The 22,671-nt window shown below is 42.4% G+C and overlaps 1 protein-coding gene across 4 annotated transcripts in view; it reads left to right on the top strand.

Moving 5' to 3' along the window:
- Positions 1–22,671, top strand: part of OXR1 (oxidation resistance 1) — a 232,331-nt gene that overhangs the window by 148,387 nt on the left and 61,273 nt on the right. The gene's annotated exons all lie outside the window — the stretch shown is intronic.

The raw sequence follows: 22,671 nt of genomic DNA, 5'->3' as shown, positions 1-22,671 counted from the left end.
ATAAAAACTTTGTTAGCCAGCACTCTTGGTGAACTATCAGCCATTCATTCCCCTTGGATTCTGGTTAACAAAACATTTTACTGTTGATAGATGGACAGGTGGTTGTGGAGTGTGCCTTACTGTAAAACAGCTCTTGGATATCTGGAGATGAACTGTTTTAACAACTGAACAGGTTAAGACCGCTGACTTCTTTGTCTTTGAACATCAATACGTCCATTTATAAGAACATGTCTTACTTACAATTAGTTTCAGAGGTTAGCTGTTTTGGCTCACTGTAGAAGAGATATATTTGAGCCCAATAATGCTGTTAAGTCTGTGAGTTCGGCAGACACAGAGGAAAATTTCTTCAAAAACAGAACCCCAACAAGAAATACCGAACAGCAAAACACAGGAACTCATGAACTTATATACATTTTGAGCTAGCTTGCCAAGGAACCTCAATGGCCCTTAATGGAGCCGTCTGATTGGTCCATATGAATGTCTTAATATAAGTTACTCATTGGCTGGATTTGGATTCTTCATTTACATGCGGCAGTTCTTGAGCAGCCCGGCTACATGTCCAACAAATAACTTAGAGTAGGGGTAGTCAACCTGTGGTCCTCCAGACTGGCAGGGGGCTCATGGGAATTGTAGTCCATGAACATCTGGAGGACCACAGGTTGACTACCCCTGCCTTCGAGACCAACAAGACTATCAGGGTATAAGCTTTTGAGATTCAAACGTTTAACTCTCAGAAGCTTATACGCCCAAAATCTTGTGGGTCTTTAAGGTATTACTGGACTTGAATCTAGCTGTCATACAATTAGTCAGACTTTTAGTTCCCCAGCTCTTGGATATCTGGAGGTGTCTCTGCATGAAGCCAACATGTTTGTTTGTGTGCACACAGTATGTACTTTTCCACACACGATGTGTATGTGTGTGTGCGCACACACAGAGATCTGTTGGATTAGACAGGTTTATTTCTGACTGCAAAACGGGGGCTTGTGCACCCTGGGGAGCTGCATGAGGCATGTTGCTCTGTATTTCATGTTAGGACGTGGGTTTTGCTATGCATTAGACCTGAGCAGATTTTGCCAGGGCACCGTGTTTCATTTTGTGCTTTTCCACTGTCAAAGAAGCTCATCACAAAACTGAGCTGAATGCCCTGAGGGAGACATGGGATTTCTGCACTTAGTAAGGCAGCATGGGAAAGGTGTACCTGGCATTGAACATAACTGTCATTTTAAGGTTTTGCGACGGGAGTGGAAGTTGCTAATAAAGAGTCCCTTTCCCCCCCTCCCGTTTTGTCCTAGAGCAGGGGTAGTCAAACTGCGGCCCTCCAGATGTCCATGGACTACAATTCCCATGAGCCCCTGCCAGTGTTCGCTGGCTGGGGCTCATGGGAATTGTAGTCCATGGACATCTGGAGGGCCGCAGTTTGACTACCCCTGTCCTAGAGTGCTGTTGAGCTCTGTGGACTCCATCTTTGGGCCAGATACACATGGGGCTGGGGATCTAACGCAGCTGGAAGGGAGCAATATGATACAGAAATGTAACACTGAGGAAGTGATGGGTGACTGCCCTTTGCCATTTCCTTATCAAAGCTAATCTCTTGGCTCATCCACTGAAGAAGAAGAGTTGATTTTCATGCCTCACTTTACACCTCCACTTCCTCTTCCCACAACAGGCACCCAGTGAGGTCGGTGGGGCTGAGAGAGCCCTGACAGAACTGCTCTGTGTGAGAACAGCTTCTAATAGGACTGGCTAGCCCAAAGTCACCCAGCTGGCTGCATGTCGAGGAGTGGGGAATCAAACCAGGGTCTCCAGATTGGAAGCTGCCACTCTTAACTGCTACACCAAGATGGCTCTCAATCTGTCCCTCAATAAGAGAAGTCTGACTGCTAACACCACTGGCCCCTGGTGATTGTCGTCAGGCACATCATCAGGTGACCTTCCCCTGCTTTCTTCTCCTATGAGAAGAAGGTCATCATCAGGTGACCTTCCCCTGCTTTCCTCTCCTATGAGAAGAAGGTAATCATCAGGTGACCTTCCCCTGCTTTCTTCTCCTATGAGAAGAAGGTCATCATCAGGTGACCTTCCCCTGCTTTCTTCTCCTTTTTCAAGCAAAGGTTGGATACACACTTTTCTTGGATGCTTTAGGATGCTTAGGGCTGATCCTGCATTGAGCAGGGGGTTGGACTAGATGGCCTCTATGGCCCTTCCAACTCTATGATTCTATGATTCTATGACAACCAAATGTAGAGCCTTTTCAATCTGTATTATCAGTAGCAAATCCTACCTATATGATGTCATACCTTAACAGCCTGACAATTTTTTTTTTAAAAAAACCCTTGCATCCACTCCTTTCACAGTTCATTGGCTTTAACAGGCTGTGCTCCTGCTGAGAGTAAAAACAGTAAGGTAATTTATAGTAATATGTATTTGGTTGCAAGGTTTATATGCAGGGCCGCCAACGTTTGAACCGGCCCTGGGGTAACCTTTTAAAAATCTGCCCTGGAGAATTTCCTCGGCAAGAGCGTTTAGTGCCATGCCATGAAAGAAGCTCACTAGCTGATTTCTGTTAAAAGGCAGGCTGGCTTGTTTGTTCTTCTGGCTAATTGGCAAACCCCGTTTATGGGTACTTCGGAGGAAGAGAGCATTTGAGGACATTCAGCGCACATCTATGCAGTCGGCGCTATGCTATTAATCATTTTCATCGAGAGGTTAGGCAAGGGCTGTTTAAATGGATGCACTTTTGCAGTAACATCAAAAGGAATGAGTGCACTTCAGATGGATGAGACTTCTGTGATTTGGACTTGCCAACTAGGGAGCATAGAACGCTCTTTAAACAACACTCATGGGAGCCTGCAGGTTAAAAGGGGGACAGGGAACCATTCCGGAATAAGAACCAAAGAAAGCTCTGATGGGTCAAATGACCCATATGGCTTGAACCAGTGGTTCTCAATCTACTACTAGGGGTCATGACTAAAGAGAACCCCTGCAACCAAAGACAGTAAACTTCTAAATACTACTAAACCTCTAAAGCCAAAAGTTTTGGCTTTAGTTTGACTAAAGGTAGTCAAACTGCGGCCCTCCATATGTCCATGGACTCATGGGAATTGTAGTCCATGGACATATGGAGGACTACAGTTTGACTACCCCTACTCTAAAGCAACATCAAGGGAATGCCAAGAATAACGGGTTGGCCACTGTGACTAGGCTGCTTGACTAGATTGGCTGCCTGTCTGATTCAGAAGGGCTGTTCTTCAGAGTGGAAATGTTACAAGAAAAGTTGCCTTTCTGCAATGTTTGGGTTATCCCTCCCCCCCCCCCCCAATTTTGGTTATCACCTTCATAGGCTGGTGTAAATCTGTATTTCCAGAGGCTGGTGTAAATCTGTATTTCCATAGAATAACTGCCAATTGCACAATCATTGAGTGTTTCCCTGGGCCTCCAGCTGTGCCTGTAACAGTTTGATAATCTATTGCATACATCAAACGTTCCATCTGCTGCAAGAATGGTGCAATCTCCTTGCAAGCTATCCCAATCAGCACCGTTTTAAATATTAAAAGAAACTGCTGAAATGTTCCCTTGATGGGAAGCTCTTGTGAGAGCAGTCTTCACAAATAGGAAGGGATGTCGCCCAGAAGAGAGTAGATATGTCTTCTGTTGCTCCTGGGGGTAAAAAGAAGAATAACAGGTTCAAATTAAAGAAGAGTAAGTCTTATTATTAATGTATTTATGCGTTAATTAATTTGATGATTCCCCAGCAATGCCAGTTCACAGCAGGTTACAAGGATAACCTCCCACAAACAACAATAAAAACAAACCCCTTAACAAACCACCTTAAACCTTGACCCTCCCTGCAGGTGAATGCTAGACCTCCTCCTACCTCCCTCCCACTCAACAACTCACTGGCTCTGGTGCCTCAGGGGAATCAAGGACGGGTTAGCCCGCTGTCCTGACTGAGTTGAGAAGGGGCCCTTGATCTTAACTACCCCGGCCTCAACCAAATGACTGGAGGAAGAGCTCCATCTTGCAGGCCCTGCGGAGTCTTGTCTCGATTTAGGGAAGAGCTCCATGACAATCCAAGCTGCACAAAGAAGTTCCTTCCGAATGCATGTTTCCTCCTTCTACCTTTCCACTGAAGCTTCAGCACTTCTGCTAAAAGTCTGGGAACCCTGGTGGATGCAGTATGGAAAAGAATAGCTTGAAGGAGAACAGTGGAAATCATCATCTCCCTTCTTGCATGAACAGAACAAGAGCGCATGGAAGAGCAGGGAGACACTTTGCTGCTGATTCAATCTTCTCGTAGTTGCGGTACCAGATCAGCATCTTGGGAAGTGAAAGAGTCAAGTGGGTAGCCGTGTTGGTCAAAATTTGAGTCCAATGGCACCTTTAAAGCCAACAAAGAAGTGAGAGTGTAAGATGCTGTAAAACTAGGAGGTGTGGTGTTTCTCCCTTCTGTGAACTCATTCTTTACACAGCTCGTTGGATCTCTTACTTTAGTAAAGGTAAAGGTAAAGGTATCCCCTGTGCAAGCACCGGGTCATGTCTGACCCTTGGGGGTGACGCCCTCTAGCGTTTTCATGGCAGACTCAATACGGGGTGGTTTGCCAGTGCCTTCCCCAGTCATTACCGTTTTACCCCCCAGCAGCAAGCTGGGTACTCATTTTACCGACCTCGGAAGGATGGAAGGCTGAGTCAACCTTGAGCCGGCTGCTGGGATTGAACTCCCAGCCTCATGGGCAAAGCTTTCAGACGGCTGCCTTACCACTCTGCGCCACAAGAGGCTCTCTCTTACTTTACCTTGGTGCAAAAGGTCTCCTCAACTGCAAACTTAACAATATCCATGATTCTAGCAGAGCTGTAACCTTTTAAACTGGAGAAAGAAAATGCCCCATATATGGAATGGCAAGGCTTACCCACACAGTCAGGAATAGCATGGTTCTTATTGGGCATCAGGCAGGGCAAACTGCTTTGCACATGGATGTATTCTGAGGAAATAAGAACCACACCAATGCAGGATGTCTGATGTGTTTCACCTGCAAAGGATATTTTGCTTATTTCTTTGCCCTCTGGCGCCGAGCCAGTGATTCGAGGGCACACAGTCAGCCTGCTGTGTGATGCTTTGGCCTACTGTCCCCACAAAACATGCTTATATAGCCGCTCTGTGGAAAGGCTGCTGGGCAGAACTGCAGTGTTGCCCGCCTACCTTTTGACGACCTCTGTCCCTATACATCTCTAGAGCTCTGCAAGAGGCAGAAACTTGTTTTGCAGGCTTCTGTGCCCCAACATGGGGAGAGGGTATGGAGTGTTCAGGCGTTGCAAAGTCAAGATTACTTATCAGAAAGCGCTTCCTGATGTTTACTTACTGTATTTTTAGCTTGCCTTACATTCAGCGGGAGAAATGTGCCATGAAAGTTCCACACCAGGAAGTTTCCCATTGAAACAATGTAAAGAGCCAGACTTGCTTACTTTCAACAAGGTTGCAGCATCCTTTGAGTAGACCCTGCCCTGATCTCTTCCCATTATTTTCTGTAATGAGGAATTGGCACATTTTATACGGGTTCTGCTTCTGGGCATTGAACAGCTGATGCACATTCATTGAACAGGTGGAGCTTTTCCTCACCTTGAAATAAGTTCCGTGGAAAATCTTCGCTTCATAGACACTTGTAGACTGTGGCAGACTGGCCACTGGGAAAGGTCATAGTAGGCCACCTTTCCATCTGGGGCTCCTCGTATGAGCCTAGCCAGCCAAGGGGCGGAGGGAGAACAGGGTATCAAGGAGACCAGTGTGGCGAAACACAAGCAGCTCCTAGAGCCTGTCAAGCAAGTCATAAATGAGAAACTGTTTGTCTGGGTGCATTTCAGCTGGGTTTTGGAACCAAAATTGATTACCCTGATAGTTGACTTTCCCAGTTCAGTTCAATTTCCCAGTACTTTTTGGGACCACTGACCACTGTAATCTTCTGGGCTGTGATGGGGACTGCAGGCATCTGGTTCTGATGATTTCACTCCTATCTGGCTGGGCTTTTCCAGAGAGTAGGTGGGAGAGTAAACAGTTACTTTTTTGCTGCTTCCGCCATTGGCAGCCAGGCTGGGCCAGGCCTGTGCAGGCCTTGCACAACTCCTCCCTGTGTTACAGTGGCCAGGAAGGGACTTAAAATGTTCCACTCGGCTCTGTGGCGTGGAGTCAAATGAGGCTTTTCATTATTTTGCGGGAAGGTGGACTTGTGTTCTCATACTATCCCACCTTCCTGTAACCCCCCCCCCCACACACACACACACACGCCACCCCTGTACGGCAGAACCTTTCTGCTATGGCTGTATTTCCTGGGGGGGGGGACGCATTTCAGCGGGATAGCTGCTCCGTCACCAAAACATGTCCCCGCAGGAATGCAGAAAGCAGCAGACCAGCTCTGCGTCACTCATGGAGACACAAGAAATTGGTAGCAGCCCAGTGAGGCTGCTGACTTGCGTAATCAGCCTATGTAGGGCTGCTTTTGAAGACTTCCCGTAAGTGTCACTGACATACAGGAGCAAGCTTTCTCGCTGGGTTTTATACGGCCTTGGCCCGGTGGTGCCCAAACTGGGGCTCAAAGTCCAATTTTATTTATGTTCATTCAGACCAAAGTTTAAACACACAATTAAAATATTGACAAATACAAAAAGAGAAATATTTAAATACAAAAAGGGTGTTTAAGATCACAAATATAAAACGTGTCATGATTTAATGGCAGCAACACACTGTTGAGCAGCGCAGAGTTGTTTGTCGAATTTTGTCATTAAGAAGTTCCTTCACTGTGGCTCTCCAGATGTTCATGACCTACAATGACCATGAGCCCCTGCCAGCTTGGTAATTGAAGTCCATGGGCATCTGAAGAGCCACAGTTTGGCTATCCTTGGCCTAAGCCAAGAGTACCAAATGGATTACCTGTCCTCATATTGCTCTGTCCAAATGTCATAACCCTTCTAAGGCTCTTTGTGTCCTTCAGTGGATGTTTTCTGGCTAAGATAGTCCATTTTTAGTGCCAGGTCAATATGTCCTTATTTCTGTTTCTTTTAATTGATTGATCAATATATTTGTTCTGTTTCTCCATCTTCCCCAATTTTTTCCTGTGGTTTTTAATTGGTTTTAAACAGCCGTTGTGGAATTTGGGTTGTAAAGTGTCTTAGTCACAGTCATGTTCATTATTGCCAGTTTAGTTACTTCTCCCTGTTGTTTAATGTTAGTTTTGAGATGTGCACTGTTTTAAGGTTTGATGGGCTATAGTAATTTTTGAATGCATTAGGATTTCTATTTTCTGATTCTTTTTCTATGAATATCCAGGGGGCCTTTTGCAAAGAACCAGTACAGCAATATCGTCAATAAATTAAACTGAAAAAAGAGTTTCCCACTTGCAGTTTTATTTATCCTGGTATGACTGATATTGCATCCTGATGTTGCTGAAATCTTATGTATTCCCCAGTGACTGCATAAGCTGAGAATCATCCTTCTACTAATCAATAGAATTGAATTGTAATGTATGTTGTATTGGTCTTTTGGGGGTGAAGATGCTATGCTGGCTTTGTCTGATAAATGGAATGAAAATATAGTAAGTAGACTTTCCACATTATTTCTGTGTCTGTTTACCTCCATATCACCATGTGATATTAACTTTGTGTCATTCTGTGCAATTCTAAGTAAGATTCTACCCCTTAAAGATTATGGTCTTCGAGAGAGAGAACTTAGCTTTGAATTGCACTAGAAGTGGTTGTTGACTTAGTGGCCATCCCTCGATAATATGGCCCTGGATAATGCTGTGCTTTAGAATTGACAGTTGGTTGACTGATTGTGCCAAGAAATGCCAGATGCAGTCTTCATTTAAACAACTTTGACATTGAATCCAATCCATTAATAGAAAGATGTATTTATGAAATGGAATGTCCAGGTAGTGTATGTAAGAGCTAAACCTTCCTGGGGAAATCCTTGAAATAGATAGCCCCGTGCATCTCCCCGGAAAACAGGTTATTAAAACTGCATAGATATAGAATGGAACATGAATTCAAAGTACATGGAAATTGATCGGATATTAAGCATCTGCTAGATGCCATCTGCTCTATGCCACCTCTCTTCTCCTAACAGAAAGAAAATAATTTTGTTAAGTATAATTTTAGCCTAGAGCACCATGATTGCAACTAAAATGTAAATGATTTCTGGTTTGCCCACCAAGGGCTAAGAAGAGTTATATAGACAGGCAGACAGAACTATCTATCAGTGGGATTTTGCTAGCGGAATAAAAATTTCCTATCCATTCTTTCTAATGCAGCCCCATGATCTTCCCTGAAAAGCATCTCTTACAACTTGAGGACACTCTTCACTGGCATGGGATCCAATATGAGAGACTGCATATTGGGGATTAGAATCTGCAGAAATGATGGGACCACCTTTATTTATTTTATTAATTTATCATTAAATTTCTAGACCGCCCCTATCAGGACAGCCGTCTCAGGGTGGTTCACAAGTTGAAATGGGGAGAGGCCCATGATGTTCATATTAGTCCAAACTGGACTCACACATAGTCCCAGTGGAAGAGTTCTATCTTGTAGGCACTATGGAACTATGTCAGTTCTGTTAGGGCCCCGATGCCATTGGGGAGCTCATTCCACCAGGCCGGACTCAGGGCCGAAAAGGCCCTGGCCCTGGTCGAAGCCAATCGGACCTTTTTTGGGCCAGGTATTACTGGGCAATTTGATCTTGTGGAGTGAAGTGCCCTGGGGGGACAGGTTCAGATAGGTGGTCTCTTAGATATACAGGGCCCAGACCGCATATGACCTTAAAAGATAAGAACCCAAACCTTGAAGTGTTTAGCTAGGGGAGTACTTTCCACAAGTAAGGTAAAGGTAAAGGTATCCTCTGTGCAAGCACCGAGTCATGTCTGACCCTTGGGGTGATGCCCTCTAGCGTTTTCTTGGCAGACTCAATATGGGGTGGTTTGCCATTTCCTTCCCCAGTCATTACCGTTTAACCCCGCAACAAGCTGGGTACTCATTTTATGGAAGTCTGAGTCAGAAGGATGGAAGGTTGAGTCAACCTTGAGCCGACTGCTGGGATTGAACTCCCAGCCTCATGGTCAGAGCTTCAGACAGCATGTCGGCTGCCTTACCACCCTGCACCACAAAAGGCTCTACTTTCCACAAGTAGAGCAAGTATAAGGGAAGAAAAAAAACCCTTTGCTTTAAGAAAAAGATTTGTGAGAATCTTAAACAATGTTCCCTGTTTCAGCAGTTTGTACATTATGATTCACCTGCACTAATAAAATAGCTGCTTCTGATGCAGACCCATAGTTACTGGTCAAGTGGAGCAATGAGCATGCAGAACTGGATTTAGTCAAAGGCATAGGAAATAACAACAAACTACACAGTCCTATGTGTAAAAGCTCTTTGTAAGTATCATTTTCTGCACACATGGCAGAGACTGATTATATTCTTCAGGAACAATGTTAAAACATTTATCAAAAGGAACACATATAATTACACGTCTCTTACTCTGGCAGATCTCCAGAATATTATTTATTTGTTTGTTTGTTCGTTCATTCATTATATTTATTATATTTATTATATTTATTATATTTATTATATTTATTATATTTATTATATTTATTATATTTATTATATTAATATGCCGCCCTACAAGAAACAATCCATAACATAAATAACAATAACATTAATACAACTAACTGATAATTGTAACAGTGGTAACAGTACAAACAGGTCCAGGAGCAGAACGCATTGATGAATTTCTGGAACGGAGCAGGGGCCTTGCAGATGTTGTTGGTTATGCCTGGTCTCAACCAAATACCTGGTCGAATAGCTCCTTTTTGCAGGCCCTGCGGAACTGTTTTAGCTCCATTGGGGCCCTGATCTCCTCCGGGAGCTCATTCCACCAGGTGGGGATCAGGGCAGAGAATGCTCTGGCCCTGGTTGGATACACACTTTTCTTGGATGCTTTAGGATGCTTAGGGCTGATCTTGCATTGAGCAGGGGGTTGGAATAGATGGCCTTTATGGCCCCTTCCAACTCTATGATTCTATGACTCTCGTGGGTTCAAAAGATTCATATTTTATTGATCTTTATTAACAGAGAAACCTTTAACTGTTCTGGACTGTGGAATATAAAAAGTTATTATTTTTTGTGGGAGGATTCTACAGCATGACCACTTTAGTTTTTCTGCTCAGTCTATGGATAGAAGGCATTTGCCTGACATTACTCTGCTGACCTGAGTAGGAGTTAGATGAGAGCTTGTCTAACATTTCATAGATGCCTTCATTAATATTGAAGAGTTTGGAGGGGAGCAGATAGATAATTGATCTGTATGCAGTATTTGTATCTTCAGGCATGAAATTAGATTTTAAATACACAAGCAATTAGGCATGCAGACAAGCGAGTATTGCATGCTAACAAAGTTCCAGCTATCTGTCCAGCAGGAGAGCTAAGCCAAATGACAGGGTGCCATACCATCTGGGGCAGGGGTAGTCAAACTGCGGCCCTCCAGATGTCCATGGACTGCAATGCCCATAAGCCCTTGCCAGCAAATGCTGGCAGGGGCTCATAGAAACTGTAGTCTATGGACATCTGGAGAGCTGCAGTTTAACTACCCCTGCTCTGGGGTATTCAAATATCTTAATCCCATAGAAAACTGTAGAATCATTGTGTTCAGTCCAGCTCCACGTTTCTGTCTGAGATCAAGAGTTCCTCTCATATTCTTCCAAAGAACGAGAACCCTCCACCTTCTGAGGAAGCCTGTTCCACTTGCATTTGCAAGCAGGAGGCATTGCTAGGTTTGCACATCCGTGCGGAAACGTTCCGAATTTTAGCATATGCTAGTAGATATGCCAGTTTACCATGCACAGAAGTGTTTTCCAATGGGAAAGTATTCATTTATGTTTGTGACCTGTGGGACAAAATTCCAGGAACTCTGCCATCCCATATGCCAGGACCAGTCATGTGATATGTTTTCATTCAATGTTTCTATCCAGGTAGGGGAGGAAAAAAAATCTTTGTTCTGGGGGTCCCAAACCTTCTGTCTCCAGGATGCAGTTTCCTGTTTCCACAGGAGTTTAAGGCTGTTTAAAGCTCTCTATGATCCATGGGTTCCCGTTAATCTTTTCCTACCTGCTGAGAGGATATGAACAAGACATGGACAGGAAGTATACACTGGGTAGGATCCAGCCAAATTTTGCTCAGTCCTGCCCAGTTCTTTTCCTAGTACAGCTCCGATCACACATGCCTTTTGTCCCATGATCCCTAGAATGGGTGCACAAAGGAAACTCCTTCCTCTTTTCACCAGCCAGAAAGTTGGTTGGATCAAACCTCAGATACAGCCCAACTGATCGTTGGGGTTAAAGAAAGAAAAACAGGTGGAGGAGCAAAAGGGTTTTCCAACCGGTAGGGGAAGGGGAAATCACAGGAATTAATTCCTTCCCCAGCCCTGTGATTAGGAACAGCATGGAGGGATGTGTGCACACCACCCAAAATGTTGCCTGAGGGACTCTGATCAGCAGTGATAGTGGGTGTTCAATCCTTTGCCCCAAGTCACAAGAAGATTATGCCGTTGCCAGGAATAGAATCAAGCATCTCCTGACTTCTTCCTCCACTTCTGCCTTAACCACAAGATCCTGTTTCCTCACATTGCTCAAAATATATTCATATGAAAAGCTGAGTTTGTCGCTGTTAGCAAGACTCTGGAATGTTAGACCACGAATGATGCCTATTCTTGTATAACTGGGCAAAAGCACATTCACAATGGTAATAACTGTGTGTTCATTGCAGTCCCTGAAAGACTGTAAATAAAATGGGAACATTTCCGTTGACATTGGGCTCTTGACATTTATTTTTAAGAGAGGATAATAATCCAACCTCTTTTTCTTGCTAGAAGCTACCTCCCTTGATAACTGTTTCCTGTTAAATTAGTTAATCCCCCCTGATCTGCAGCGCCCTCATTATTTTTATGGACATTATTCTGATATGACAAAGTTTATAAAAATAAACAAAGTTCATAAAAAAGTTTATAAAAATAAAAAATCTTGCTTCCATGTTTCAAAAATTAAAGGGAGCATGTAGCCACTGGATTCTGACTTAATATATTGGAACTAAATTCCATAGATAGGATTAAGTCAAACTAGTAATTTTATTATTTATTTCTTACCGTCCTCCCATACAGCTCAGGGCAGTTTACATGTAATGTCGTGGGATAGTACATGGAATGACCTAAGCATATAACGTAATCAGAAATAGCATTCACAATAATCCAAGACTGGTTTTAAATTAACATATTTTCAATGCCTTGATCAAAAATGACAATGTAGATAAACCCTCCAGAGAGGTCAGACTGGTTCAGCCCATGGAGGAGGTGCCTAAGGGGGACCTGTGGACATTGTTGGGCCAATTGGATTTAAGCAAATGCCTGGTGGAGGAACTTCTTTTTGCAGGCCCTGTGGAATTGTGGGAGTTCAGGCAGGGCGCTGATCTCTTCAGGGAGCTCGTTCCACTAGGTGAGGGTCAGGATAGAAAAAGCGCTGGCCCTCGTTGAGGACTGACATGCTTCTTAGGGGCCAGAGATCACCAGCCAGTTGGCGGTGGCAGAGCGTAATGCTCTTTGGGGAGTATAGGCAGAGAAACGGTCTCTCAGGTACGCTGAGAGGCCCAGACCTATGGCCTTGAAAAACCGAAACCTTAAGCCTGATCTGGAATTCAGTTGGGAGCCAGCTGAAGTATAGGCCAAATGTGGGATCTCCATGGTGTATTGGTGAGAATCCTGAACCAATTATAGTTTCCAGATCAAGAATAAAAATAGGCCTGTGTAGATCGAGCTGTAGAAATCCAGTCTAGAGGTGACCGTTGCATTGATCTTTGTATCAAAGGGAGCATTTCCAAAGCACAATCCTGGACAGGTAGCAAGTGAAGCTGTTTTAAAACTGGCAAGCTGTGGCCCTTGTGAACTGTGCCAGCCATCGATCTTGTTGTTGCATTTTGCAAGACTTGAAGCTTCTGAACAATCTTCAAGGGCAGCTTCGGTAAAAGTGCATTGCAGTAGTACATCATCAATATGATCAAAGCCTGTATAGGCAGGATCAGATCTCACTTCTCAAGTAAAAGGCCACAGCTACCATACCAGCTGGGCATACACAGTGCATGCCCCCAGATGAGACCTGGGCCTCCCCCTGTAAGCACAGATCTGATAATCTGTAAACATGTATTTTATATCTTCCTGATTGTTAGCCATTTAGAGAGCACTCAGAGGTCTCTTGCCTGGATCACTAGTCAGATGGTCTGCATTTGTTCAGCTTCAACGAGGCAAGAAATACTGTTCCCAGGCCATCCACAGAACAGTCTTGTGAGATACATGTCCCCATTTTACAGATGACTAACTGAAGTTGCAATTACTTATATAAGGACTTCCAGGACTTAAATTCTAAATTTTTCAGATTTAAGCTCAAAAAATTATCCAGTGGAATACATTTGTTCTAGAATCTTCGTAGATTACTCACTTTGGCCTATTACGCACGGCCGCTGAAACGGCAGCATGGAGAACGTAGAGGAGGAAGAAGCGAAGCAAACCGCTTACGCACGGGACGGAACGCAACGGCAGCAAAACCCAGAGTATCAGATTATGCACGCGGCTACTCCGGAGCTGCTTCTGGTTGCGCCCTGTTCCCAGGAAGCTCCACTTTCTTCCGCATCCTGCTAACGCCGCTTTTTAAGCGGCATATGTTGACTCTGCGCCCAGTTGCCGCCTGCAGCATGCATAATTGGTGATTTTAGCCACCCCCATTCCACCCTGAATGCAGACCTTCCACTCCGTGCATAATGGGCCTTTCAGGTATAGTTACAACTGATAGGTCAGTTCTCCAGCCACAGATTAAAATACACTGTCTTCTGTCAAGCAAATACATTTGACAAAGACTATTTTCTGCACATCTCTTTTATCTCTAATTTGGCAATTGGAAAGCCAACTAGCATACCTCATGGGGGGTAGATTTGGCCCAGGGCTTCAGGTTATCTCTTCCTGGTCTACATTAATTTGGAAATATTCCAAAGAAAGGAAGTGGTACAACCTTTGAATATCTCATCTTCCCTTTTGTGGATCTTGTTTGCAAGAAAATATTTGTTACGCTGACATACAAAAAATTAGAAAGCTATTCCATCCTCCATGTTGACAGACTTCCAAAACTGAGCTAAGTCCTATACACCCTACTGCCAATTACACTTTTTGCAATTTTTGGATTTCTGGCGCGCCTCCACATTCTCCCAGGAAAACACAAGCTCAGACTGTTTCTCAATTTAGCACTACCATTGAGATGTGCGTCCCTGAATTATTAAAGAAAGCTAGAGACTGTCTGTTTTGCTTCTTCTGAGTAAATTGTTAGCATCAGTAATAGACCTCAAAGGGCTTGATGCACCAGCACGTTATAGAATTAACTGTTACTAATTCAGTTAGTTCCCAAACGACACACATTTCCTGTGGTTTCTGTTGGCATCAGTCCAGTGGAGTGACTGAATCACTGAAGGAGTTTGCGTGTTTGTATGTTTGTGTGTGCAAGGATATGTTTCCTTAGAAGAAAATAGCTTCCCCACTGCTCAAAACTCTTCACTAGTAAAAGCACATGGGAAGCAATGTAGTTCTTTGCAGCCTGAACAATTAAAAAGCAGAAAGTTTTCCTCCTCCAGTATAGCATTCGCTGTTTTTTTTTTCATTCAGAAGAGATAATCAGAGATGTTCTACTCAGAAATCTACTGTGCACAGAAAGGTATGTCTCATGCCGCATACAGGATAACCTTTTGTTTTAATAAATGTTTAATGCTGGGCATGTTTACTTGGATGTAAACCCCATTGCAATCCCAACAAGACTTGTGCGGGTTGCATGTGGCTCAACTTTGTGGGATAAGCCATTATTTCTTCTACTTTGGAGACGGTGTTGACACAAACCATATGTGAGATCTGCCAACTCCATGGTGGAGTGAAGCCTTGAACTTGGGGCGGGGTGAAATCTCACATATTTTCTGAATACTTTGTAAACTGTCTAGTTTCAGAAAATCCTTTCTACACTCACTTGCCAACAAACCAGTGAATGGTGTATAGTGGTTAAGAGCGTTGACTTCTAATCTAGCGAGCTAGGTTTGAGCTAGGTTTGAGCTAGGTTTGATTCAGCTTGGAGAAAAGGAGGTTGAGAGGGGACATGATAGCCCTCTTTAAGTATTTGAAAGGTTGTCTCTTGGACGAGGGCAGGATGTTGTTTCCGTTGGCTGCAGAGGAGAGGACACGCAGTAATGGGTTTAAACTACAAGTACAACGATATAGGCTAGATATCAGGAAAAAAATTTTCACAGTCAGAGTAGTTCAGCAGTGGAATAGACTGCCTAAGGAGGTGGTGAGCTCCCCCTCACTTCAAGCAAAGGTTGGATATACACTTTTCTTGGATGCTTTAGGATGCTTTGGTCTGATCCTGCGTTGAGCAGGGGGATGGACTAGATGGCCTGTATGGCCCCTTCTAACTCTATGATTCTATGATTTCCCACTCTTCCACATGCAGACAGCTGGGTGACCTTGGGCTTGCCGCGGTTGAATCAATTATTGGAAGAGCTGGTTTTTTTGGACCCTGCTTTTCTCTAGCTTAAGGAATCTCTAAGTGGCTTACAGCTGCCTAACCTTCTTCCCCTCAGACTAGATACCCTGTGTTGTAGATGAGGCTGAGAGAGCTCCAAGAGAACTGTGATTGGGCCAAGGTCACCCAGTTGGCTGCATGTGGAGGTGTGGGGAATCAAACCTGGTTCTCCAGATTAGAGGCCATTGCTCTTAACCTCTTACACCAAGTAAAATAAGGATAATAATGAAAAGACTGGTGCTTTGGTGTGCTGTTGCTATTTTGTAGGCCATTAGAATTAGTGTGCTAATTTGAGGCAAGGAAGATGAGAACTTTCCTGTCTGAAGGACCAGATTGTGAGCCCTGGCCTACTCTGCTTAAAACTAAAGAATTATCAAATATTTTTGAGACTGTCCATAAAACATGCAATGTTTTTACAGACTTCTTTTTAAAACTCTAGCTTCTCACTCTGGAGTACAAATTAGTGTCTCACCTAGATCACAACCAGTTTTAATGTCAATAAGGCAGGTTCTTTTTGCAGAGGAGACAAGGAACAAGGTGGCAAAAGCAACTGAGACAGTTGGCTGAGTTTCCAGAAAGTGACTGTTATTTAATCAAGTTTATTTGATGCTACATAAACATATGAATTTTCAGAGGCAAGATACAAATTCCTTAAATGCCCCATTCTTAATATACAGAACAATGCTAGTTGTACAGTGACAAGAAGCAAACTTGCGAATGCTGTTTGACGTATTCTGTGTCTCTCAAACCCCAATAAAATCAGAGTCCAGTAGGACCTTTAAGACCAACAAAAATTTATTCAGGGTGTGAGCTTTCGAGTGCAAGCAGGTTATAAAGTTGCCAATCTCCAGGTGGGCCCAGAATTACAACGGATCTCCATCAGGCTCAGTTTAAGAGTCTGACTAAGAGTGCTTGCACTCGAAAGCCCTGAATAAATATTTCTCTGTCTTAAAGGTACTACTGGACTCTGATTTTATTGTGCTATTTCAAACCCTAAACTTTGTAGCATCCACATGAACTAATACAGCCCAGCTGACAAAAAGGCTGGGTCATTTTTCGAAAAGCTTTGGAAGCAGAAGATTTTGTCTATCTTAGACAATTACAGAGGCACATGAGAAAATCCCAGAGTCTGTGTTCTCAGGAGTTTTTTTAAACAATGTTGTTTTCATTATGAGTATTATGAAGTGCTGACCATGAACCAGACATGAAACAGAAAACCGTGAGTTATTTTGGTGGAAAGATAAAGTAACATTTATTAATCCCTGCATAAGTGCCAAAGACTGGAATAAGGGTGAAATTATTATAAACTAGAGATGGTAAGTACCTTAAATATCCTTAAATGAGATTATAAATATGGCAGAATGGCACATGTTGCTTCAAATCGCAGCTGAAAGAATAACATTTTTGAATGAGAAAAATTATTTGCAATGTAAGGCCAAGTAGGAGTGGGCAAGGTTAGACACCTCCCCCATACACGGCCATTTTATTTTCAGTGATTTTTCCCCAAAAGGCGGGGAGGCACGCTGAAAATGGCAGTGTCGGTATTTTGAAAGCACAGATCTCTCAGCCTAACCTACCTCACAGGGGTGTTGTGTGTATAAACTGGAGAAGGGGAGAATGTTGTCATTCACTTTGGGTCCCCATTGGGGGAGAAAAGTTGGTTATAAATGAAGTAAAGCCGTCTCCTTACATGTTTCCTTGTTTCAAGTAAATGCACTTGAGCAGATTAACTGTTTTAGAGGTTACAGAAAACACTCAGAACAGCACGTACTGTACATGTCTCAAGGAGGAAACAGTAAACCTGGTTATCTTAGCAATAACATCTGCAGTCATGACTTTTCTGGTTTCAGATTCATTAAGCTTCATAAGATAACAGCAGAATCTGAAATGCATGTCAAGCAGCAATCCTATGAGATGGCTAATTGAGATTAAATATTATGCCAAACTGGAATCTAATTTTAATTACTGCTATGCAAGGCATCCTTCCAGCAGGGGGTCATTTGACTGCTATGGGCAGAAATATATTACAGCAGGGGGGTCATTTTATTGCTATGGGCCCAGCCCCTCATATTGTGATGGAAAATGAATTCATTGAAATTAACAGAATCTTGTTTACTTGGGCTCGTGCATGTGAAACTCCAGGATATTGTTCCAGGAGTCATCATCTTCCATGCATGCTTGACTCTGATCCATTTTTACTTATTTAAATCATAGTTTTTTTTATTATCAGAACCAGATTACAAATAATATTGCTTGTTATGTGTGAGCATCTGTGGGTCCCCCCATGTGTATGATCTGCCCCCGGACAGACAGGATTATAGGATCGCCGATGCTGACCTGCCTGGAACAGTTATTGGGCTGGAGAAAGTATGCCACCACTTATCTTTTGGTTTCTTTTCTAGCTATTGCATTTTTAAGGGTTTTTAATGGATTTTATGGTGCATTTTATTGGTTTTATGTTGTGAACCTCCTCAAGACGGTTTATCATGAGGGGCGGAATAGAAATGTAAATATAAACAAATATAAATAAATACAAATACAAGCTATGTAAAAAGTGAAAATAAAAGATGCAGATGGAATATGAAGAACAGTGGTTTTTATACCCCACTTTTCTCTACCGGAGTCTCAAAGTGGTTTACAATCGCCTTCCCTTCCCTTTCCTCTCCTACTCTGTGAGAACAGTTCTAACAGGACTGTGATGAGCCCAAGGTCACGCAGCTGGCTGCACATGGAAGAATGGGGAATCAAACCGTTCTGTCCAGAAGAGAGCCTACCACTCTTAACCACTAGAGGCAGCTGGCTCTCTCAAAAATTAGCTGCAATAAAGGTCATCAAAATAAAATCAATTGAAATCAAGGTATAAAATACATTATATCCTGTAGTACTTCATTCTTGCCATGTAGTTCAGCTGACATTTAAGCAGAACAGGATTACTTGCAGTTCTCATGTCCTTTCCCTCCCACACCCAATTTTACAGTCACATAAACTATCAAAATGAAATTTCACTATACCTGTTTAAAGAAAAAGCAGTGATCCAGTTTTGGAGAATATCATGTACTTGTAGATACCTTATATGCAGGGCTGATGAGTCCAGGCCTTGAGTGGGCTTTGTACTACTGAGAGCTGCTTAGAAGATTAACCTAACTCAGGTTACATTGACTTAAGTTTTCCTTCTTGCTTATTCGAGCAAAGTGCCACAGAATCCGTGATTAGAATTAGTGAATTTTACAGAGTCCTACTGAATGCTTATTGAGGATGTACAACAAAGTTACTCACTAATATTTGGCATTCTTATGTGTTGGTGCTAGTTTGTACTAGCATCATTTTTTCGGCATGACAAGCTAATATTGCATGTTATGTGTGAGCTATTGGATATATATTAACAATAAGAATCCTGAGTGTCCAGAGTCAAGCAAAGCATCCTTAGTCATTGCAAAATAGCTGGATCCCTTAGGTCCAGGACAGCTTTCTCCTTTTCACTCTATGCCCCCACTTAGAAAACCCAGGGCTTCATTTGAATGTTTTAGAATTGCCTGAGACTCACACATCCGAGTATCATAAAACTAATATTGCTAAACCATAAAATGATACAAGAGGAACAGGAACAGATGCTAAGATGTTCTGCAACCTCACAATATTAAGGCCCTCACTCCAAAGACTTAAGATGGACAGCAGCGTCACAAGTGACTTTTTTAACGTATGGTTTCTGTAGGGATACTACTAGTAATATCAAAAAGAAGTGTTTCAATGAAATATGTTGTTTGTAGTAGACAACAGAAGGTTAAATGTTGCTCCTAGTAGAAGATGGAGTATCCAGAGGTTTGGGGAGGGGGGCTTTTGTCTTTCCATAAAGTGATTTCAAAAAAGATATCAGAGAGCGAGAGAGAACTAAGTAGTTACATCAGTCAACAACAGTGATTGTTTAGTTCTGGAAGGATAAAGATACCAGTTCAGCAAAGCTTTTCGTGTTATACTATGTTCTTTACAGGAAGAAGGGACAGCTTCCGGCTAGAAGAAAAAAATCAACAGCTGATCTAACTAAATATCTAAGAAATAAATCAAACCTTCTTGCCAGTTTGATGGGTCTTGCTCCAGGATAGACACCAGTTTTGGCCACTTCAGCTCAAGGTGGAGCAGTCAGTTGTGCCAGTACGGCAGTATAGTAGCTCAGTCGCAACCACAAATGCTAATAATTTGACTTTATCAGCCACTTATATGCAACAGTAAAGTAACATGGGGCTGCCTTCTCCCCTATAAATAATAAAGTATCTATGGGATAATCTTCTCCCCTGTGGTCCTCAAAAGAGCCTTTGCTCCAGCTCACAAAATCTGTTGAAGATTCCTGGCCCCAGAGAGGAAAATATGACTTCAGCCAGAGCCAGGGCATTTTCAGCTCTGGCACCGGCCTGGTAGAAAAACCTCCTGAGTGAGACCAGGGCCCTGCAGGACCTAAAACAGTTCTGCAGGGCCTGCAAGATGGTGTTTTTCCATCAGGCCTGTGGTTGAGGCCCATACAACACCATAGGTACTGGCCTCCCTACACACACACGGCTGCATTGGTAGATAAGATTATAACACTGTATGTTACCAAAGTAATTTACAGGCACGATACCATTTTCCCATCCCCTATTCCTGAGGAAGGGATATACTCCTAAGCAAATGAGAACTAGAGACAGTAATATCTATTATATAACAAGGATTTTGTAACTGTAATAATTTTAACAATTGCAACTTTTGGATTGTGACTATGTTTTATCATATGTGTTTGTTTGTTGGTCTGCATCCTGCCCCTTCACAGTGTCTCAGGGTGGCTAACAAAGTAGGGTGTAAAATTAAACCGGTAGATTAGAATAAAGAGTTATAAAAAAAGAGTTATAAAATGTTGTGATTTATATAATAATAATAATAATAATAATAATAATAATAATAATAATAATCAACCACCCTGAGCCCATGAAGAAAGGGCAGTGTAAAAAATCAAATAAATAAATAAATAACTTAAGCCTTCCACATATACAAATGAAGTGAGTTTCCAGCCTTGCCTGCACTGCTGCTTTCCACCACTAGATGGCTGCAATATATTTTCCCCAAAGCATGATACAGCTCTTCCTGGAGTTTCATGATTGTTTTCTATTCAGTATCTTTGCATGTTGCTGAACTTTCAATTATGCTGCCACCCAAGCATGGAAAGTAATAGGTGGGTCATAAATACATACATATATATTATTTAATAAATTAATAACCATAAATCATGACACAACCCATTGTACCAACTCTGCATGCAAATGTGGGCAAAGCGTCAGAGGAATGGAGTTGAAAAGACTGTGTCAAGTAGTCCCATGGTGATTCTACCCACGTATACAATTCTGTAAATGCGTGGAAGGAATCCTACTATTGATTTCTTATACTCCAATTTTAAAAAGGTAAAACATATGTGCTTGCACCCTTTTTGCAGGGTATATATTTAATATTGGTCTGCCAGCCCCCAGCAGGGGAGATCTCCTGGAATGACAACTGTTTTTTAAATCACAGATATCAGTTCCCCTGTGCTCCCTCCCCTCCCCAGGGTTTGCCCCCGAATCTCCATGAATTTCCCAACCTGAAGCTGGCAACCTTATTGATCTGGAGCTTGAGAATAATAGAAGAGGACAATAACTAGAATGGAAGCCATGTTTGCAAGTAAAATTCTCAGAAAGCTCAACCAATATATCCTAACATTTTTGACCAGTAGTCACTGCTGTAGTTAGCACTTCTTTTACTAGCATTTTATTTGCAGCTAGAACAATTATGAGTCACTACCTCATGCTATTATATGGTTTTACCTTTTCCTACCTTGAATCTCTATTAGTTTAAGATACAACTCCAGTCTTTAGAAAGTTTTTGCCTTCGTTTAGTCCTCTTGCATTTGAGCATTTTTATCTAGGGAAAATGGTCTCAATTCAGTAAGAAAGGAAATACATGTTGCCAAGATTAATCACAACAGACACACAAAGTGTAAAAAAAAGACATAATAGAGTTCTTAAACCTGTGCTTTCCTTTTAACACTAATGAAAAGGGTGCAGGACATTTGCAGGGATGAATTAAATGTTACTTATTGAATTAGAGAAAGCATGAAAATATAAGAATGTTGTACTGTGTAAGAATTTATTTCCTTTTTAAGAATCTCAAAGGACTACTGGCAGGTTAGGTCTGTTTGTTGTTTAATTTTAAAATATGAACAACTGTGCAGAATCAAAATATTCTCAGATAGCAGAGGCTCTTAAATTTATTTACAGTATAGTCTGCCTTTCTTCCCTTTCTAGGGCAGATAAGGCCCTTGTGTAATGTTCTCAGTTGGAGAATAAAGGCAAAATCTTGCTCTTGAGTTGGGGTAAAAGTTGAATCAATCAATATGTTCATAAAAATTATATAATTTTCCCATTGAAAGAGCATAAAGCCACCATTTCACAGCTACATTAAGATTTTTCATTATTTTTTGTTATTGCCATGTTGCTGTCTCAGAGCACTGGATCCATGTTTGTTACGATCCAATCCATGAACATGATGTATTTGGTAGCCCATTTAGGGAGACTCCAAGGCAAAAACATGATGACCCATGTTTTTTGTAACTGTTTTTCACCATAGCAATGCCACAAAGTACTGGCTTTTACCTTGCAATCCAAGGATTTTGATAACTTCGATCTGGCATTGTACAGAAATAATTTTTCGTGAGATAGGTGCTACAAACGGTTGTGATTCAGGCTACCATCTGTAATTTAATAGCCAGTTTGCGAGATTCAGCTATTACATTCCCTGTTCGTGTCTGAATGCCATGAAACGATGCTAAATGCAATCTTTTCGGTGCAATCCATATAGAGCGACGTGATCTGCAACCTCAGCAATTACCCAAAACAGTCTCCCGATCCACTCAGCGGCCGACTGCTTCTAAACACGCAGGTCCCCATCTCCTGGCTGACACGTGTTCCGAAATCCATCCTCTCTGTAAAAAAAAAATAAAAAAAATCAAGTGTTTGGCCATGAAGTAACACAGCAACATTTGAGTCCA

This window comes from Paroedura picta, chromosome 9 (assembly GCF_049243985.1).
Source record: "Paroedura picta isolate Pp20150507F chromosome 9, Ppicta_v3.0, whole genome shotgun sequence".
NCBI lineage: Eukaryota > Metazoa > Chordata > Lepidosauria > Squamata > Gekkonidae > Paroedura > Paroedura picta.
This window is presented reverse-complemented; position numbering and strand designations above follow the sequence as displayed.